We start from the raw sequence: 22,437 nt of genomic DNA on the forward strand, positions 1-22,437 counted from the left end.
CTATTTCTTTCAACTTCTTACTTTAGCTGAAAACTAGATATCCAATGAGGCTAGTATTTTGTCTGCGGTCCTCTCAAGTGGGTGATTATTTCCACTTTCAGATCCATGTAAACAAGACGCTGAGGACAAAACAGATATCATTATTGCTCCACATTGTGGCTTCAAAAGATTACTTTGAAAATCTTATGTAGTTCATGCTAAAGCCATGCCATGTGCCACACTTCCCTGTTCTTGATAGTTACAAAATACTTTTTGATTCTCCTCATTCATTTTAGTCTTTAGCACATGGTTCATTGTCTTATATCATAAATACTATAAACATGAATCCAAAATCCATTTAGATAATATATACAAGACCCTTGCTCTTCAGTATTAGTGTGTTCTTCCCTTGAAGATTTCCTTCTCTCTTCCACTTCTGCCACTCACTCTCATGGTTATGTACCCATCAACGTTCATTATATTGCCTCACAAATCTTGGATTCAAGCATCCCATTCTACATCCTAATTCCTCTATTTCTATTTAATTACATAAGTATTCCTATACCATTAATTCTTCAAAATAATTAAGGCTTCTAGCTATGTGCCTTATCATTTATTCACTCTCCATCACTCCCCATGTCTACTCATTCTTACTAACCTGACTTAGATTCATTGACATCTCTATATTCTCTCCCTTGCAAGTATTCTCAACTTATATGTGGCACTGGGATAAAATAGGAAAAGTTTTATGTAACCTAGTATTGCATAAAGCATATTCTGAGTTTTCTTATACTGTTAGTATCAGAGCAACTGGTTTTATATAAGACTAACATTGTCAGTCTTATAAATTAAGACCATTTATGTTTTATTTTGTTGTCTTAAGTTTTGGTTTGTAAAGATCACATATGGGGCTAGGGATGTAGCTCAGTGGTAGAGTGCTTGCCTAACACATGAGAAGCAATGGGTTCAATCTTTATCACTGCATAAAACACACATACACACACACACACACACACACATAAAGGCATTTTGTTAAAAAAAGAAATAAGCAAATGATGAAAAAAGGAAAAAAAAGAATTTAAAAAATCACATATGAACTCATCTAAGATATAGAATAGAAATAATAAATGAAAAAATAAGAGGAAGTCTTAAATTCTCTTTCTTAGGGAAGAGGGAAATGGGGTAAAGAGTCAATGCAACAGCAAATAATTTAAAAGAATTTGTCCCCAAACAAAATCTACTGATGTAACGTGAGAGCACAGAAACTTTATTAAAAACCTTGCTCAGTTTTCAACACATTTCAATAGTCTGCAAAAAGTGAGGAAAATTGGCCTCTGTTTCCTTTCCCTTGATTTCTTCAGTTATTTTTGCCTCATTATACAGTCATTTGTACAATGTTTTGGCAGACATTTACTGTTGCATAAATTAAAGTCATGGAATCTTGTTTTTGCCTACAGGTCTTTATGAAAATACCAGCAACATTTTTATTTGAATGTCAAAGTTTGTCAACCATTAAACTGATTGATTTTTCATTATACAGTTCAATAGAAGAGGCAATCTTCAGTTTGTATGCAACATTACTCTGAGAAAAAGACTCATCATTGAAAAATCCTTCCTGCTTATACTTAACAACTGAACTTTCTTTCACAAGAAAGTCTCATGTTTTAAAGCTATCTTTATACATGAATTGCTCCATTCATATGCCTGGTACAGGTAAAGCATGGTAATTTCACCTTGCTACAAAGAAAGATTTTTCCATTTTTTAGTAGCAATACCAGCCTTGTTTTATTTTATTTTATATTTTGCATTCTCTTAGAAAAAATAAACCTATTGTTCATTCAATGAACATTATGACTCAAGAATGATCAAATTGTCTGTTTTGGAAAGAGAAAAGCCTTGAACAGGACTAACGGGTCTCAGCAGCTGTGTGTGTTTCCTACACAAATCCTTTAAAATGATCCTGAACTTCTTTTGTAGGCACACCTGTCATGAAAATAGTCTAGGCTAAATTGTAGTTCGTTTACCCTTTGGCTATGCCTCTAAAAATGTCAGCAAGGATGCCAATCAGTGCCAACTACTGCTGGAGCAGCTGTTGGATGGTTAGGAATGAGAGAGCAACCTTTATATTGGCTTATTTATTTGGAACAAACAAAGAAAGATGTAAATTTCCATATTCACATCCTTGGTTCATTAATGCAGATGTGTATCTGTTGTTTGTATGTCATATAATCCCAAAGCAGTACTAGGAATGAAAATTGTCCTTTGTTTAAAAACCTCATCTCAAATGTCAAAAAGCAAAGAGAGTTGTCCAGCAGTAGGAAACTTCATGAGACAGAAAAATTCCTTTTTCCTAAATATTCAAGATATATAACTTCTAAGAAGATAAAGAAATGGTCAATGAAGAAAAAAAAATGCCTTTATTGAAAAGGGAATTCTAAAAGAAAAGTTAAAAGAGTTCAGCTTGTAGAATCAATATTACAAAGTGAAAAATCACAAAGGGAAGAGAGTAAGAAATTGATGCTCATTCTCCTGCTAGGTGAGTAGCCTTGAACGTCTAAAACTGGTTGTGAAGAGAGCTCAAAAAAACACTGAAATACTTGTGCATCTTGAAAAATCTATCAACCTAATAGACATGGTGTACTTTCAGATATTAAGGGTTGAAGTTCAATGACAAACTCTGGAGTTAAGATCATGACACATGCACTGAAATGAACTGTCTGAAATGCCCATCCTTAAAAGTGGAGTCTGGGCTGAAAATACTCGTGTGTGCTTTCAAAAGATACTTGACTTGCTTACAAATGACAAAGACACAAACTTTGGCTCATTAATACAGGACCAATGGTCACATAACTAAGAACATGTAAAGAGGGACTGTAATAAAAATACTATCATTTCAATGATCTCTCAAGCAGCATAAACCATATATCATGTGAAAAAAAATCTTTGAGTGATGACCACCTCCCTGCTTCTCCAACATTGCTGAATGACAGACTGATGCTAAGATCTGTGATTAGAAACTAATAAACATAATTATTTAGTTTACTTTTCCTTTTGAGTTGGGATGCCCCTGTTGCCTCAGCTGTCCTTGATTTGACAATCCTTCTGGCACAGCCTTTCATGTGCCACCATGCCTGACTTAATATTATTATTTATAAAAAAGAAAATACCAATTTAAAATGCATTTTAAGATAAGAACAAATATATGTTTACAATGTAGTAATTTTCAACTCTACCAAAAATCCAAGTAATTTTCCTGTGATAAAACTGGAGGACAAACAAGTCTGTACTCTATTTTAGAAAACAATATGGGGAAATCAACATAATAATTATAAAAAAGAAGGTATGACACTTAGATAGTGATGTATCAAACATGGACATGGACATTGTTAAAATATGTTGATGATTAAATTTCTAAGTTTCTTGGCATGAATAATATTCTGAATTATGACATTTGGGGTAATTTTCTGGTTAGAAAAGAGAAAACTTCTATTTTTCAGGAAAACCAAATTATTCAATGCTTATCTAGACAATATAAAATGTTTAAAGCAGTATTTCTAAAAATTATATGTAAAATATATACTAAAATTATGATTTATATTGTCTTCAAAATTCAAATTTATTTGAAAAATTAATAGAAAATAGACATTCATATTTTTAATGCAAAAGCTATTTAAGACAAAAAGATAAGTGAATAGTTTCTTTCACAACCATACCTCTCACCCTTCCCTTCCACACTCATAAATAAGCAGACTGATACACTGGAATTTACAATACATTTTAGGATTAAATATTATTACATTATAAGATCATTATTGTATTTGCCAGAGGACGAACCAGAAATTAACATAGAATGTCTTCTTTAAAATATTTCTGATAAAAATTCAACAAAATTGCTTCAAAAAATATAGCTGCATAAAAATATATAATAGTCAGAAAAGAAGCAAGTTCAATCTAAGATGGAAAACAAAAGTTATCATATTTTTAGCTGAAGTGGGATACTGATTTTTTTTTACTGTTTAGTCAGTTGATTTAAGATGCATGCTTTTGTAAATTTTGTAAATTGAAGCTAATTGTATTCTGTGATATATAGGAGTTTTTCTTTTATTGAGGTGGCAAAGTGGAATCCCATAAACTGCATTCTGAACATAGGTGTGTTTTGTTTGGTACAGATGGTGTTTTGTATATTTTAAAATGTGGATATCTAGTAGTTTTGCAAAGCCAGAGGATCTAGTAACTGTGAACCTGAATTTTTGTATGGTAAAAACTATATTGCCTCAAGTAGCAATAGTGTAATAGCTGCTTAGTTTAGACAAGGCCTGTATTCTCCAGTCTAAGTTTATACCAGACTCTTTTTTCATTATGCCACCTGCCTAGCCTCTGTAGGTTTTATGACATCTGTTTAAGAGAACCAGTTCTTGTTTGTCAGTAACTATATCTCACTGCCATAAAGGATATGAGTTATTTATATTTTGGTGTTTGAGTAGTTTTCTTTTGTCAATATAATAAGTGGAAGAACATTATCACTCTGTTGAGATTACAGCGACATAGTGGATAGAAATTACACATCCTAATTATTTTGGTGTGTTATTATACAGTGATAATAAATCGATTGTTTTTATGTGTTAGGAATTGGGTTAAACTAATTCTTTTAAGCACCATGACAACATTATAATATAGATTCTCTAAGCCTCCTTTTCCAGTTGAGGAAACTGAGGTACAGGTCAGTTATATAACTTGCTAGCCAGTGTTTGATCCAGGATTTTAAAATAGATCTGACTCTCTGGTTCCCAGTACTTAATATATACACTAATGTACTATGGATGATATGATACTATATAAATAATGAACTCAATTTCACTTACATCCTCTTCTTTAGCAACATGGCTTTTAAAATGGAAAGTCATTATTACTTGGAATTTAGAAATGTGAATCTTGTTTTTAGCAAAATTCAAATACATTAAGAAAGTTTTTGAAATCTAGTTTAAAAAAAATTAGCTGGGCATGATGGCAAGCTCTTGTAATCCCAGTGACTTGGGAGGGTGAGGCAAGAGGATCAAGAGTTCAAAGCCAGCCAGCCTCAGCAAACGTGAGTGTTCCTGAGTTCAATCCCAGTACCAAAAAACAAACAAACAAAACAACATTAAAAAACATTAGCAGAACTAAGCTAGGCTAAAAACAAACAGAAAGCTACCAACAAGTAAACTTTTCTAGGAAAGTGTTCAATACATTTCTTTATATTTTTACCACAACAAAAAGTATTTAAACTATGATCTCAACATTCCCAACAGGTAACAAATATTTATAAGATTTTGTCAAAACAGAAAAAGAATAATTCCCATTTTCTTTTTCTCATACATTCAAGACTAAAGACTCCATAACTTTTTTGAAATCTTTAACTAAACAAAGGCTTTCAAGATTTTTATCTCTCGAAAAATTAATAATAACTGGTTGTCGTGGTGCACACCTGTAATTCTAGCTGCTCAGGACTTTGGGGCAGGAGAATCATGAGATCAAGGCTAACCTGGGAAATGTAACAAGACCCCCATCTCATCAAATTAATTTAAGTTAACCATAGTAATATAATTGTATTGGAGAGTTAGATGTTGGAATGGTACAGGTCAGCTGTAACTTCATTTAAAGTAAAAGAAATTTAATAAACAAAACATGAAATAGAAGTATAAACATAGTATAAAGGTAGCTGCTAAAGAACTAATACCAAAAATGGATAAAAGCATTGGAACCTAGGAAACAAGAGTTAAGGTTGGAAGGAGCTTACATAGAAGCTTTTGATTTTCATTGCAGCATTTCCTATACTGTTTTTATTTAACTATGTGATTGTGTTATTTATTTATTTATTTAAAAATTAAATGTTTTCAAAGTCAAAGGTAGATAGGATATTTCATACATGGCTAATTTGAGATGAAGAATCTTCAAACAATAGCTTAAAAATTTCAGCTTTGAGATACTATTTACTAATAATGTACTAATTATGTACTTTTATATAATTCTACTTTTTTCTGGCAAACTTGTATAAATGTAATAGCAAAAGTGTGAGGTATGTCTGACATATTGGAATCATTCCCAGGAATTATAAGAGGTGGAAATGGTATGTGCCAGGAAAGGCAATATTCCATTAAAATAATTATCTGGGGACAGGTTTGGTGGAGTATGCCTATAATTTCAGTGGCTTGAGAAGCTGAGGCAGGAGGATCACAAGTTCAAGGCCAGTTTCAGCAAATTGGTGAGGCCCTCAGCAACTTAATGAGGCCCTAAGCAACTTAGTGAAAGGGCTGGGGTTGTAGATCAGTGGTAAACTGCCCCACGTTAAATCTTCAGTATGGCCCCCCAAAATCTCTGGTATCTAACGGAATTGAGTACATACAGGACAAATATAACATTGTCTGATAATTGCTAAAGAAAAAAATGTAGTAATAAAGTCACTCTTGGAAATAGGCAATATATTTCTCGAATAATGAAAATATTTAGTAAATAAATAAGCATATAATAAGTAAACCAATATATAAATAAAGGGTAATGCAATTGAACAATTCCTAAAGATTATTTTTTAAAATATAGGTTATATACATCTTTACATACTTTCCTTTATTTTAATATAAAGTGGAAATGACCTAAATATAAGGCCTAAAACCAAAGTTCTTAAAAGAAAACATAGGGAAAAATCTCTTTGATGTTGGATTTGACAATGATTTCTTGGACATGAAACCAAAGGCATGGGAACTAAAGGAATATATAGATAATTGGACTTTATCAAAAATGTTTTAAATTGTTCATTATCATGCTAAGTGAAATAGAGACCCAGAAAGTCAAGGGTGGAATATTTTCTTTCATATATGGAAGGTATATCAAAATAAGGGCAAAAATTAAAATGGCAGGAGATGGGAAATTTTATGAAAATGGAAGAGAGATTAGTAGAATAGAGGAAGGGAATTGAGGAGGATGAAGAAAGGACGGGAAAAGGGAAGAACAGTGGAATGAATCTGAACAAATTTTCCTATGTTATATATGAATATAACACTGAATCTCAACATCCTGTATATCCACAAGACACCAATTTATTTATTTTTATATATATATATATATATATATATATATATATAGAGAGAGAGAGAGAGAGAGAGAGAGAGAGAAGAAAATCAACCAAACTAGAGAAAATGGAACAGAATGATGGAGGAGGGGAAGAAAAAGGGAAGTACTGGGGACTAAATTGGCGAAATTTACATTCCATTATTTTATAATTATGTCAAAATTAACCTGAATATTATTTATAACTGTAATGAACTAATAAAAATTGTTCATCAACATATACTACGAAGAGTGTGAAAAGATAACCACAGAATGGAAAAAAATGTTTGCAAATTGTACATCTGATAAAGGGTTAATATCCAGCATATATAAGAAACAGTTACAACACAACAATAACAACAAAATCAATTCAATTCTGAAATAGAGAAAGGATTTAAATTGACATATTTCCATAAAAGATATGTATATGGCCAATAAGTGCATGGAAATGTGTTCAACATGAGTAAACTTAGGGAAATAGAAATAAAAACCATAAGGAAATAATACTTAAAATCTATTAGGTTAGTTAGTTGCTGTGGTTCTCGTCAACTAGTTGCTCGGCTACCTTATTGGGGGTGGTAGAGATGCGGAATCAACACATAGACTCTGGGAACTGGTGAGAAAACTGGCTGGAGACCCACCTCAGGACGTCGTCCAGTATCTCAGTTTCTTTTTGGAATGCACACAACTGTTATAGGGTTCGAGTGGGGCGTGCCCATCAATCATACATGAGCAAGATACTATCCATAAATCAATCATCTTATGCCTAATGTAACCACACTATGAGGATGTTCTAAATATTGCTATCATCAGGAAGGGTCTTTGTCCCTAGGGGAGGGGATTTCTAAGTTAGAAGTTCCATTCTTGAGGCTCCTGGCTATCAGTTTCCTGGCCTAGCAGCTTGGCAATGCTAACCACAAGTGCTAAGGATACGGTATCACTAACGGCTTGCTAGAGCAGAGCATCTCATCCTGTTCCTATCAGGAACAAGTGTAGATTCTTCAAGCAATCCAAGCTGCTCGTAGCTGCTAGCTGTTACTGTAAACTGAAAGTTATTCCAGCAGTTAGTATGAAAAGAACATAACAAATTTTCATGAGAATGTGGGGAAATTGGACCCCTTGTGCATTGCTGTTGAGAATGTAAAATTGAATGGTCACTGTAAAAAACGGTTTGGTGATTCCTGAAAATTACATATGGCCCACCATTACTCACCTAGGTGTATACCCCAAAAATTGACAGTAAGGATTTATACAGATACTTGTACACGCAGGTTTATCATTCATAATACATAAAAGGCAGTAACAACCAAATGTCAATCAACAAAGGAATGGATAACAAAATGTTTTATATCCATTTATTTGAATACATTTTGACCTCTAAATGGAATGCAATTCTGGTACATTCCTCAACATGGATGAACCTTGAAGACAGTGTGCTAAGGGAAATAAGCCAAATATAGAAGGACAAGTATTATATGATCCTAGTTATAGGAGGTACTTAGCATAGGCAAATGCATAGAGTTAGAAAGTAAAATAGAGGTTACCAGGAGATAGAGGGGCTGGAAAAATGGAGACTAATTGTTCAATGGGCATAGAGTTTCAGTTAGGGATTATGAAAATACTGGGAATGGAGAAAGTGATTATTGCACAGTATCATGAGTATACTTAATGCCACTAAATTGTATAGATACCTAAAATAGTTTAAAAGGTAAATTTTTATGATGTGCATAATTTACCACAGCTTTAAAAAATGCAAGAACCAAGTTTATGGAAAAGGAAAATGAATTAATTAATAGAATTACTTATCTTCTTTTTCTATTAAAATCACTGATCTTTGATCTCAAATCTATGTCATATAAAATTTAAGACTTTAAAAATAATTATTTATAAGTGAATATAATTCATTGTACCTTGGAATTTGTGGATTTAGTCCCATTGATAAGTAGAAAATGAAAAACAGAATAGTAAAATGTAAAACATAACAATTCTGAAACTGCAGTACATGCATAATGTAATTGAGCATGTAACTAAATGGATGATGAATGGTGAGAGTCAAACAAGGATGTGTGGAAGACTAGAATGATCCATGGGGTACTGTATTAGAGTATGAGATCTCACTATGAATTGAAATTTAGCTTAATATCTGTGTATTTGTAGATACTTATGTATATTAGTATATACACATACATTTCCATACTCTGAAAGTTGAGAAGACCTAGAAGTAATGATACTTCAGCAGCAAGGAGCACATTTAATGCACAGAAGTGTGTTTTTAATACCTTTCTTCATAACAAGAATAAGATCTGCCTGAAGAAATAGCTGATACTTTGGTTGGGGTGGAGTAGGAAATATGTTAGCTAAGCCCAAAGCATTTTGCATTTTGTTATGCAGAAAGTAAGAAAGTGCTTCTCTCTCTCTCTCTCTCTCTCCTCTGTCTCTCCTCTCTTTTCTTCTTCTCTCCTCTCATCTGCTCCTCCAGCTCCCTCTCTTTCTAACACACACACACACACACACACACACACACACACACACATATACAATGATGGGGGGGCATGTAAAAGGGATGTAGGAGCCATCTGAAAGAAATACCAATGGCTAAAGCAGGAAAAATATGACCAATATATATAGCAGTATTGGATTATAACTCAAAGTATAAACAAATATCTATGACTCCATAGTGATATAAATAAATTGCTGAGTAAATAATAAATGGTTAATAGACAAATCTTCCTTGCATAAGAATTCCAGATTTACATAGACACTCTGCCTTCAAGGAAATGAAGCACAATTCTTTACTCCTAAGTGCTTCCTAATAGTGTAGGATGGAAAGGGGAAAGAGTAAAAGTAACTTTACAGTGGAGAAATGAGAATACTACCTTGGGCAGGTGATGGGGGTTGACATCATCATGATAAGTCCCATTGATAACATGTGCTTTTTATGTGATATGATGTGATGTGAGGTGATGAAAATATGTACTTATGTGGTCGTCTTCTCCCAAATCATAAGATCAATCTAACCATGAGAAAAACAGACACCATGTTGTAATGAATCCCATAGCACAAAAAAGGGAACACATGTGAGTATTTAAGCTGAAAGTCCCAGTTGAAGTGCCGAAAGCATTATCCACCCTACAGGAGAGTAAATCTGAGATGATTCCAGCCTCCAAGCTTCTAGTATTTTAGCTGATGGTCTAGACATTATGAAGTAGAAGCAAAGTATCACCTCTTTGTACTATATATCCAAACATACAGAATAAGAATAACAAGCTGCACAACCTATGTTTTGTGGTAATTTGTTATGCGATTATTGTAACTGAAACAATCATAAAATGGAATATCTTTTAACAACCTTACTGAAATACAATTTTTATAACATAAAATTTGTCCCAGTATTTTCTTCAAATGTTTTATAATTTTAGCTATTACATTTAGGTCTATAACATATTGTATGTTAACTTTACATATGATATATGAATTTAGGTTATTCTCAAGTACCCTCCAGCTTTTGATTTCCACTAGGCCTTTTGAGGCTTCCCTGTGCATGCAGGAAGCTTCTTGATCACTCAAAAATACCTCTTCTGTGAATGTCTGATATCCAGAATTGTCTGATATCCAGGAAAATTCTGTTAAATTTCAGCTTATTTGTTGGTTTGCTATTGATTTAAACCAAAACTAGCACTGGGGCTAGCATCCCTCAGGTTAGCATTGCTGCTGGTTTCCCCTGCTGTTTTCCTATCTGGTTTGCTGCTTTTTACTGACAATGTCACTGGAATAGGGCTTCAGTTCTCTACTTCAATCAAGTTAATTCCTGCCAGTGAAGCTGCTGATTTTCACCGCCAGCTTCAATGTGGTAAAACTGCCTCAACTACTAATACAGTGATAAGGTCAAAAGAGTCCCAGTCAAGAATATCACAAGTTTTGTTGTCATTTCCTGAAACTCAATTTTTCATAATACTTTCCTATTTTTTGTTTGCCTCTCTTCATTGCCAGAGCCCTAAAATGGTGATGATGGGGCTTTTAAAAAAAAAATATTGTGCCATTTTATGGTTATTTGGGGCAGAGGATTTTTGCTATCCTCTTCACCATACCATAGCTAGAAGTCCACACATTTCTTTTTTTATTTTTATTTTTTGGCAGTACTGGGGATTGAACTCAAGTCATCCTGCATGCTAGGCAACTGCTGTTCTACTAAGCTACACTCCTGCCCCAATTTTTAAATTTTTTTTTTCTCACTAAGATGCCTTGGCTAGCTTCAAACTTGTGATCCTATTGTCTCAGCCTCCTGAGTAGCTGGGATTACAGGAATGAACTACTGTGCCTGGCCCCACATTTGATTTTTAAAATAACTTGTAACTTTGAATTTTCAAATTTTCCTGGGACTCTTGCCTCGTTATTCTTAAAAGCATTTTTAAAAGCTTCAAGGTAACTTGTAAAGCATTATTATTTAATACATCAAATATTTTTGAGCACCAACTATAGGCTTCACTGGGCCTACAACCCTAATTACAAACACAAACACAATCACTTCTCCCAGCATCAAATTCAATGTGTTTAAGTAACAAATGACCAGGATTCTGGAACTTTAATGTGACTGAGAATCACCCAAGGCACCTAATAAAATATGGATTCCTCGCCAATACTTCAGATTCTAAATTCAAAAGTTTTAGTGCAGAACCCTGAAAACTACATTTTTAAACAAACATCCTTAAATAATTTAGATGCAATTGGTTCAAAAACTGTACTGTAGATACTAATGAAGGCTATTATCTGAAAAAAGCCCAATTATATTTTTATATTAAACATCCAGATCATTGGGATTGAAGTTGGTTGCTTTTTTTTTTTTTTTACACTCATAAGTACCTTTCTGACATCATCCATTTGGAAATATTTGCTAATATTCTGTTGTGCTAGTCATAGTTTTGTCTGTTCAACAGGCTTCCCTCCTCTGCTAATTGAAACTTTATTGTGAACTTGACTCCTTTGTTTGCCACAAAAGTAGTAAGATGACTTTGGCCTCTCCAAGAAATGTATCCATCCCATCCTCTGGGCCAAAATGGTTAGCTCAGGAATGAACAAGTGAGATAGCCAGTTAACAAGGGAAATTCCCAGGACTCTTGTTGGAACTCTGGAAGAAATTTTTGTATATCTGCAACTGAGCAATGTAAAGACAATGTAAGCCTAGATCTCCTTCTGCCATAATAGGAGATTTTCCAGGGGTTAAAGCAGACATAGATGAAATCAGTCAAGGAGAGAAAGTCCTTGTTTGAAGTTGTTGAACCAACTCTGTTTCAATCTCTGAACTTTCCAATTACACACACACACACACACACACACACACAAATATCTCTTACTTAAACTAGTTGGAGCTGGATTATCTTTCACTTTAAACTGAAATTGTCATAAAGTATCTTTTTTTTTTTTGGGGGGGGGTACCAGGGATTGAACTCAGGGGCACTCAACCACTGAGCCACATCCCCAGCCCTGTTTTGTATTTTATTTAGAGATGGGGTTTCACTGAGTTGCTTAGCACCTCACTTTTGCTGAGGCTGGTTTTGAACTTGTGATCTTCCTGCCTCAGCCTCTGGAGCCACTGGGATTACAGGCCCGGGGATTACCACACCCGGCTCTCATAAACTATCTTGACTTTGAACTAGCATCTCCCTCTGCTCCACTCACCTCACTTGTACCCTGCTCCTACAGGCACATACAAATACAACACACACACACGCCTCTTTCAGCAGTTCTGGGCATAGTAGTTTCTACACTAAAATACATATGAATCTCAATCACTCAGCACTTAATACAAATTTACAAAAATATAAATTTCACAAAAATAAGCTAAGAAAAGTAAAGTCTGTAGATGATGATGATGTATCAAAGATCAAAATTCCTCACGTTAGCCCAAACCCTAATTGTTTTTATGCTCATTATTTCACCATTAGTAACCAAAAAGTTTAGGAAGAAATTTGTTTTAGCTTCCTGACTAACCTGTGCTGTTACTAGTGCTCCAAATACTCTCATTTTTCTTATTTTCTTTTAGTAGTGTTTCTCTCTCTCAACCATTTAAAAACCTGACAATTTATTCCTGTATTCTAGTACACCCTAATCTATAGTCACACAATATATTATTCCATATTACCCTGCTCAGAATGCCATGACTATGGAGGAGAAGGAACCAAATTATAATTTTTCCTCTGTATTACTTCCAATTTTAAAACATAAGATTCCACCTGAGTGTCCCTATTCTAAGTAATCTAGAAAGTATTTTTTCTTCCATCCATAGAACCCCCTCTTGGTTGTAACTTGCTTCTTTGCAGTTCAACTTTTACATAATAAATCTTTCCCTTCATTTTCCTAAATTCTTCTACTCCCCTTATAGATACAATGGTCTATAGAAGGATATTTATGTCTGTGAACTTAGATCTTTTGCAAGTTTCCATTTAACAGAAAAATATATGAGATTCAATAGTATTTATTCCTATAATAATTTTGCTTAATTTTAAAGGTGCATAAAAGAATATTTTGGAAAGACATAAAATGTATACTTTGTACATCAATTTTAATATGAAAATAATATTTATCATAAGCTGTTCATAAACAGGAAATCTTACAACCCTATCAAGCAAGAATGCAATGACATTAGCTTTTGAACCAAATTAAGCAATGAAGCAGTTTTTACTCTGCTAGCAAATCTTGTGCAGAAGTAAAACATTTAAATAAAATGTCATTTTGTACTATACTTTAATTACCTTCATCTTTTATAAAACCCCAAAGAAACCAATCTTTCTGTGGGTCAATGAAAGTGACTTAAAAATAAGGAAAACATTAGTGATGGAAGTGGTACTTGCTCTGGGAAACAACTGTTGTTCTATCACATACCATTACAGCTATATTTGATTTTCCACACCGAAAATTGTTCACACCTGTCCTTAGCATTTTTTTCCAGCGCATATTTACAGCATATCATTAACACTCACTGTTTCCTCAGCTAAACAACATTTCACACTATTGAATCAGTGCTGTTATACGTGTCAGAAGAAGGTGATTTAGCCATTTATCACTGTTCTGACAGCATTTAGATACCTGGACTCAGGTATTCTCCTCAGAAGACATTAGAATGAACCGTTTGCATTGAGTGTTATATACCAGTCTGAATGATTAAATTATGCAGAATAAATAATTTGAGTTATGTGCTGAGATTATACATTTTCAAGCATACATCATTTGCATTCTATTGCCATATTATATCCAATTAAATTTAGAGCCATTTGGAAAAAATACTCTTCATAAACTTGTTTTGATACCATCAATCAAGCTTGAATAGGGCCACTTAGCTGAAATTTTATTATTTTGCTCACTTCTTTGTATCTCTCAAGAATTTAAGTGTCATATCTCTTGCATTAGGTGAAGAAGAAAGTCATCTGGATCTCACTTCCTGGATATAATCCAATCTCCTTAGGAAACAACTCGGGCCTGATTGATTAGTTCCCTGGTTAAGGCCCAGTTTTGTTGGGCAAGATGGCCCACTTAAGATGGGACTCATTTAATTTTCTTGAAATATTACACTAGGCATTTTTTATCTGATAGTGTAGTATACTCCTCAGTTCTCTGTGCTCATGAAAACTATGCCTATAAACCTTTATTTTCAGCAGCCTGCATTATTAAACTGGAAGCTTCTAAATATGAAATATATTACTTTCTCTTAATGGAAGTCAAATAAGAAAACTCTGCCACAGTATCATTATAGACAGTTTATACTGGCATTTCTACTCTAAAGTTATTGGGTAAAAAATTATACAGAAATTGAGCTTTAAAATTCTCTAGTATGTTTCACATTAAATAACAGAGAAATTCACATCAAAATCAAGCATTTGACTGCTGTTCTCTTTAATTTAAGCTCCTACACTACCACCAAATAAAGGAGGCAACTCAAGGCTGGTTGGAAAAAGGGCACAGAGCTGTTGTTTACTATGCATTTAGAATTTTAAATTGCTTTTACAAATTCTAAATAACTAAAACCCATTTTTAGGCTTTGCCACTTAATTTCTGATATTGGAAAAGCTGTTTAACCTCTCTGTGCCTCAGATTCTTCATCTCTAAGTTTGGAGACAATAATAGTGCCTGCATCTTTGGTTTAATTAAGTGTATAAAGCACCTAAAACAATGCCTGTTAAAGTATATATGCTGTGTTAGCTATTAAGTAATTATTATTAAATTATGAAGTCTAATTAATGTGTTTTTAAACAAAACACACACACACACACACACTTTCCATTCTAGAGATGTTACTTTGCCTACTGTGCTTTTCCTATTGACTTTACTTATTTAATTGTTAGACATTTACTCTGACCCCTACCTGCTCTCAGATTGAGATTGTGCAGAAATCAAAACTCTCATTTCAGCAGGCATAACTTATCTACTGTTAAACATGCTAAAGCAGAATGAGAGTAGCATTTGTAACATACTCCCCTTGACCCATTAACCCAATTTAACTTAGGTTCATGCTGAAAGCTTCAGTTGGAATTTGGAAGCACTTTTGCTGATGATCAATTTTAAGAAGTTATCTTTTCCTAAAAGCCTATCAGTCTAAACTATATGTCAGATACAGGAAGCAGAAAAAAAAAGAGTTATTTCCTAGCTGGAAAACGTATAGAATCCTGTATTTTTATAAATCATAATTTTGTATAACAATAATAATTGTACCAATGCTGAAATGGTTCCTGAGATGAAAAGGTGATTTTTTAATTAGCCATGTAATTCTGTGATGATCTATTCAAATAATGCTATACTATGCTAGAAGCTGTTTCAAACCCAGTCCTAGATGGCCTAAATAAACATTCTATTTACATTGTTATCATTTTATTTAACAGAACATCTTTATCTTATTATATAATTACTCAATTTTGAACTGAATTCAGAATGTGAAATATATTTAACTTACTATCAAATGTGTTTTGTAATTGAGAGAAAATAATGAAGACTTTTGACAGGCTTTGGGCAAAGAAAAAAGACAAACTTGGACTCTCTCAAGAACTTTTTTAGCAATAATAATTTATTGTCCTTAAGTAGCATCTTTACTTTGTCACAGGGCCATTTATAGAGATGTTAATTGGGGTTTGTTCTCAAAGATTCTCAAGAATTAAAAGGCTTTTGTAACAGGAAATGGTAAGGAATAGTGAAGGAGACAAAGAAAGATAGAATGATTTCTAGGTTCCTGGTTTTGGTCAACAATTGTCATTCCTCAAGAGTAAAAGGAAGAAGAGAAAATCTAGCACTAGAAATATGTGAGATAATGTTTTCAATTTTGGAGGAGTTGAGTGTGAGAGGTACTGGTGCTGGTTTTTAAATGGAGATGTTAAATAGATGGTGGTATGGACACACATACACACACATATACATATGAGTGATATGAGGATATGAGTTTGCAGCAAAGAAAAGACAATTGAAGTCACAGGAGGTGATGAAATTACCTGGGAAAGTATGCAGATTGAAAGGAGTGCCTGGGAAAGAATGTGTCATTGTCATCTCCCCAGGACCTCCTTTTTTTGTAGAGAGGGCTGATGTATTTATTTTATAGTTTCAAAGTCTCTCTTAATATTCTTTTTTAAAGTGTGACTTTTCAAACACTTGTTTTGGGGTAGGACTTTAACTTACACAATGACTGCTCATGTGGGGATTTCAGAAGACATTCACAACATAGTTTTCTACTTTATATTAATAGACAATGGTTTTTGAAGTCTTAAAGATGTAATTCTCCACATTTAAGTCCAAATAAAATATAAATTTAACACACGTATTGACACATTATAATGAAAAAATAATACATATATATAGTTATGATGATAAATAAGGTTCATATATGTTAAATATCTAAAATGTTAACAAAATACGTCCATCAACTGGAAAATGCCTTAATAACAAAGGAAACCACATCATTTGCAACCACATGTATGTACCTGGAGAACATTATGCTAAATAAAATAAGGCAGGTACAGAAAGACAAATACTATATGATTTTACTAATGTGTGGTCCTAAAAATGTTGAAGCCATAGGAGAATAGAATAGAATGGTGGTGACCAGAGGCTAGGAAGTAGCATAGGAAATGTGCAGATGTTGGTGACAGAGTACAAAGTTACAGTTAGACGGAAGGAATACGTTTTTGAGATCTATTGCACAGCATGGCAATTATAGTTATTAATAATGTAAATAATATTTCAAATTGCTAAGACAGTAGATTTTAAATGTTTCCACCCCAAAATAATAAGTATGTGAGGTGATAATATAGTTGTTAGCTTGATTTAATCATTGCATAATGTACACATGTTCTAAAAGATTAATTTGTATCATATATATACATATATAATTATTGTTCATCAATAAAATCTCTAAAGTATTAACAAAATAATTTTGGGGCTATAGCTCAGTTGTAGTGTGCTTACCATGTACAAAACCCTAAATTTAATCTCCAGTACCCAAAACAAAAGTATTAACAAAAAAAATCACTCCAAATCACCACCAAGGGATCACTAATTAAACATATGTCCTATAAGCCTCATTTTCTTCAAGTCTTTTTTTCTTTGCCTATGTGTTTCAGTATGAAATTGGAGGTATATTTTGATTATGATTTTTTCCATTTAACATTAAAATATAGCCATTGGTATATTTCAATTGGCTTCTTTTGGCCTGTTTCCAATTATGAAATATTATGGAAAATAACACTTATGGACCGTAAACCATTTCCAGGGAAAAACAAGACAAGTTTTTTGCTAATATATTAAACTGCATCTAAAACACTTGTCAGCAAAGGAAGCTGTAGTTGGTTGCAAAGAGTACTAGTGCTGACTACTTACATGTCACATGGCCACTCTTATCTGTATGTGAGATAGCTTCCATAGTAGACGAAGGGAAGGAAGCAGACAGGGTGTTGCGAATGTCTCCTGAGTAGCAAAATTTTAGTATTTGTCAAATTAGGCTTTCACTGAAAAAAAAATGTTTGAGAAAGGTTTTAAAATCCTAGACAATCACATTATCATCTTTACTTATACACTAGAAACCTAACATGTTTTTTCTGTGCAATAGTCTCGTGAGCTCTTTGAGAACAGAGATTGTTTCTTAATTATGTCAGTGTTTCTAAATTATGCTTTTTAAAGTCTTGGGTTTTTTTCACTTGGAAGAATTTTCAGTTAAAATTTCTCTTATTTACAGAATCAGTTACCTTTCAGTGACCATTTAAATTTGGTTTATTTTGAAAATTATTTAGAGATAGAGACCCATGAAATTTGCCTGTGGTGAGTATGATATGTGGAATTACAACTCTATTTCAGTCAATTAAAGTCAACATAGATTCAGTCCCTACCAATTGACAGAAACTGCTAGGAATTTTACTAATTCTATTGATTGAGGAGTGTCAAAATTTTCCAAGTGATATAGACATAATGGATCTCCTAACCTAGTGAAAATAGTCTGGGTACTAAAATATTTTAGGAACAGACCATTAAAATTTATTAAATTTCTTTAAACTTCAATGATAGATTTGAAAGGAGACAGGAAACTGAGAGGGACACACATTGGACTTGGGTGACTTAATTAAAATCTTGCTCTCCTCCTTTTTTCTTTTTCTATCCCTCCTCCTCAGCCTCCTCTTTATCTTTTATGTTTATGAAGACCTGGTTTCTAGTGCCTTCTTCTCACAAAAAAAAAAAAAAAAAGCTTGGGAGACTCAAACTGATGATTTTATAACTTTATAATTACAAAAAAATGAAATTATCGAGTTTTCTCCCACAAAATAATGCTATTACTTAAAACTAAGCAAGAGGGAATGTGTGTGTGTGTGTGTGTGTGTATGAGAGAGAGAGAGAGAGAGAGAGAGAGAGAGAGAAAACACCTGAACAGGTCTCTTTGGGGGAAAAATGCAGAGTAATCAAATCCTAAACAATATATATCAAAATTTTGTTATTTAAATGTTTTAAAATAGAACCAAGGCACATATGTGAAATTAACAATAGCTCTGAAGGTGTGAATACATAGATCAATAATATAAATTACTGCTTTGGGTGGCAATAATATATTTCTATTTGGGAACAATCTATCAACAACTCATAGGAGTCACTGGCAAAGAAACCTAGTTTCTTCACAACTGAATAAAGCTGGGAGCATTTTATCCATAGACTTTATATTTTTAGAATTCTTGATACATTAAAGTTTTCTTAGAATGACAGGCATGTTCATTTATTCATACTCATTGTTTGAACTAGCACTTATTTAGTGTTTACAATGTGCCAGATATTGTATATTCTTTTTTTCAATACTTATGAAATCATAGCAACATTATAAAGAAAGTATTTTTTTGTTTTTTATACCACTACCACAAATTATGCAGTTGAGATTTCCTAAATTTGGGGATATCATAGGGGTCAGCCCACCCAAAATGCAAAGTAAAGCCACCTTTGGAATCATAGGTTCTAAAAATATTGAAGCCATAGGAGAATAGAGTAGAATGTACTTCCCTTACCAGTTTAATAGTAAAGCAAGTATTATTATCCCTGTTTCACAGATAAGGAAACTGAAATTTGGGGAGGTGAATTTGCTCAAAAACACATAGCTTAGGAATTCAGAGGCAGAATTCAAGCCTACTAAGACTGTCTCACTTTAAAATCTCTACTATTCCCATTATATTGTGCTCTCTGTGAACAATATACTAATACTATATATAGTCCCATTTAAAATAATATTAGGAGGTAAGAAACTCACATTTGATACTGATGTATATCTATATCAAAAAAGAGCTAAGAAAAATTATATAGTGATTATAAAAATTATGATTTGGGAGATTGTTTGAGCATATTTGCATTATTCTTAAATTTATTTCAGATGCATACTTTATATGATTCTTCTCTAAGAAATTTTACAAATATGGGAATAAATAAGCAAAAATAAAATATGCAAAAAAATACGGAATATAAGTCAAGCATTGCTTATTATTATACATTCAATCAGCCAGTTCTTATTGTAAACATATTGTGCTAGTATGTATACTAGGCGCTGGCAACACATTTGGCTTTCAATGAACCCAGAGGTGGGAGCATCTATATCAGCAGGAGAGATGTCAGGATATTTTAACATTTAAAAATGTTAACATGGTTCACCATATCAATAGATGGATGGAATGAGAAATGATCAGTGCCTAGTCCATAATAGGTGATCAATAAATTAATGCAGAAAATGCATTAGTCAAGATTCATACATATTCATGATGAGCCCTTTTAGACAACTAGAACTAGAAATCAACATCCCTACCCTAATAAAGGATGTCTATAAAAGCAATAAAAATCAAACAGATTGGTGAAATGTTTTCCTCTTTTCTTTTTTACCACCAGGAAAAATACTTGTGTTCAGCCCTATTGGAAGTTGGTAGACACAAGAAGAAATAAAAGACACAAGAAGAAATAAAAGGTACAGAATCGAAAAGGAAGAAATGCAGATTTTATCACTCATAGATCATATAATTATCTACATAGAAAACAAGAATTCATGGATACATTTTTTTAAAAAGTTTATTAAGGTTGTTAACTGCACGATCAATATATAAATATATAAAACTAATTTTGTTTCTATACAACAGCAGCAAGTTAATATGAAATAAATATTTAAGATACCCTGGAATAAATAACATATGGACAAGGCCTTTAAATTACTCATTATTATCCTAGGTTTTGCTATGGTAACACATTAACCCTGACCTCTCCATGTCATAACATAACATAGAAGTATTTTTTTGCTCCAGTTAATGTGTATAAGGTGGCTGTCTGGCACAGCTTTCCTTCAAGATATAACTCAGAATTCCTGGAAATTTCTGGCGTTTGGCATGGCCTTCTGGAATACGTGTTCTATTTATTAGGTGGTTATGGAAGGGAATGAGAAGAATAAAGGAGGCAAACTGGTTCGTAACTTTGCATCCACCTTACCTTATCTTCAAGGGACATAGTCAACATAGAACTGAACATGGATATTGGGTGGACAATATCAGTCTCTGATAAAAAATATATTGTTGAAAAATACAATAAAATATAAATAAAAGGAATTCATGGATAGGAAAGTGGGAATTTTGTGTATATGTGAGTATGGAATTGGGTAAATTGATTCTAAATGTAATATGAAAGATGATAGGACCGAGAATAGCTAAGACAAAGGGAAAAAATGAGATGAAGCTGACTCTAGCAGGTATCAAAACATGCTGCAAAAATTGTAAAACTTAAAATAATATGATATTTATATTAGAATAGGTAAAAGTATTTTTATTATGACATTGAATAAAGAACCCAGAAATAGAGTTTTGCATTTAAATACTTAACAATAGTATTAAATTAAATACTTAATAATAGTATTACTTCAGATTAGTGTGGAAAGGATGAACCAGTCAATAAATAACATCAAGAAAATTGGGCTGGGTGCAGTGGCACATGCCTGTAATCACAGAGACTCAAGAGGCTGAGGCAGGAGGATCGAGACTTCAAAGGCAGCCTCAGCAAAAGTGAGGTGCTAAGCAACTCAGTGAGACCCAGTCTCTAAATAAAATATAAAAAAGGGCTGGGGATGTGGACCGGTGCTCAAAAGCCTCTGGATTCAATGCCTGGTACCAAAAAAAAAAAAAAAGAGAAAATTTAATGTTCATATGCATAAAGTTATAATAGATTTCCCTCTCACGTAATTCCCATAAATAAATTTCAGGTAAATTAAAGAGGTAAGGTAATATATATAAAATGCATATATTGGAACAATACATAGGACATTATTTTCATACTATTGAATTGGGGAAGAGTTTTCTAAACAAGATGCAAATTCCAGAAGCTATAGAGAAAATATTGAGTGAATTACTATATTAAAATTTTAAATTTCTGAATAACAAATCACGCAATAAGTGAGGTTAATAGCCAGTGAGGGAACAAATATTTATAACATATTTAACAAATTATTAATATTCAGAATATAAAAAAGAACACTTACAAATCATAATAGTTGCAAGGGGTATGAAATAAGAAACTACTGAAGAGGTAATTCAAAAGTTTAATAAACATATGTTCCTCTGCACAGGTACCAAGAAAATGCAAAGTATGACATGAAAATATTTTTTTTTGCCCAATCATATAGGTGAACAATAAAAGAATAATAATACCTAGTATTAATAAGAGTAAAAAAAGACTTTTTAAAGTGCTATTTGGCAGTCAATCCAAATTTAAAGTATACATACTGTTTAACCTAGAAATAAATCCTCTAAGAATCTATTATTTATATATATATATATATATATATATATATATATATATATATATATATACACACAGAGATATACATATGAAAAGTTTATTGAATCATTG

Source organism: Marmota flaviventris, chromosome X, assembly GCF_047511675.1.
Source record: "Marmota flaviventris isolate mMarFla1 chromosome X, mMarFla1.hap1, whole genome shotgun sequence".
Classification (NCBI taxonomy): Eukaryota; Metazoa; Chordata; class Mammalia; order Rodentia; family Sciuridae; genus Marmota; species Marmota flaviventris.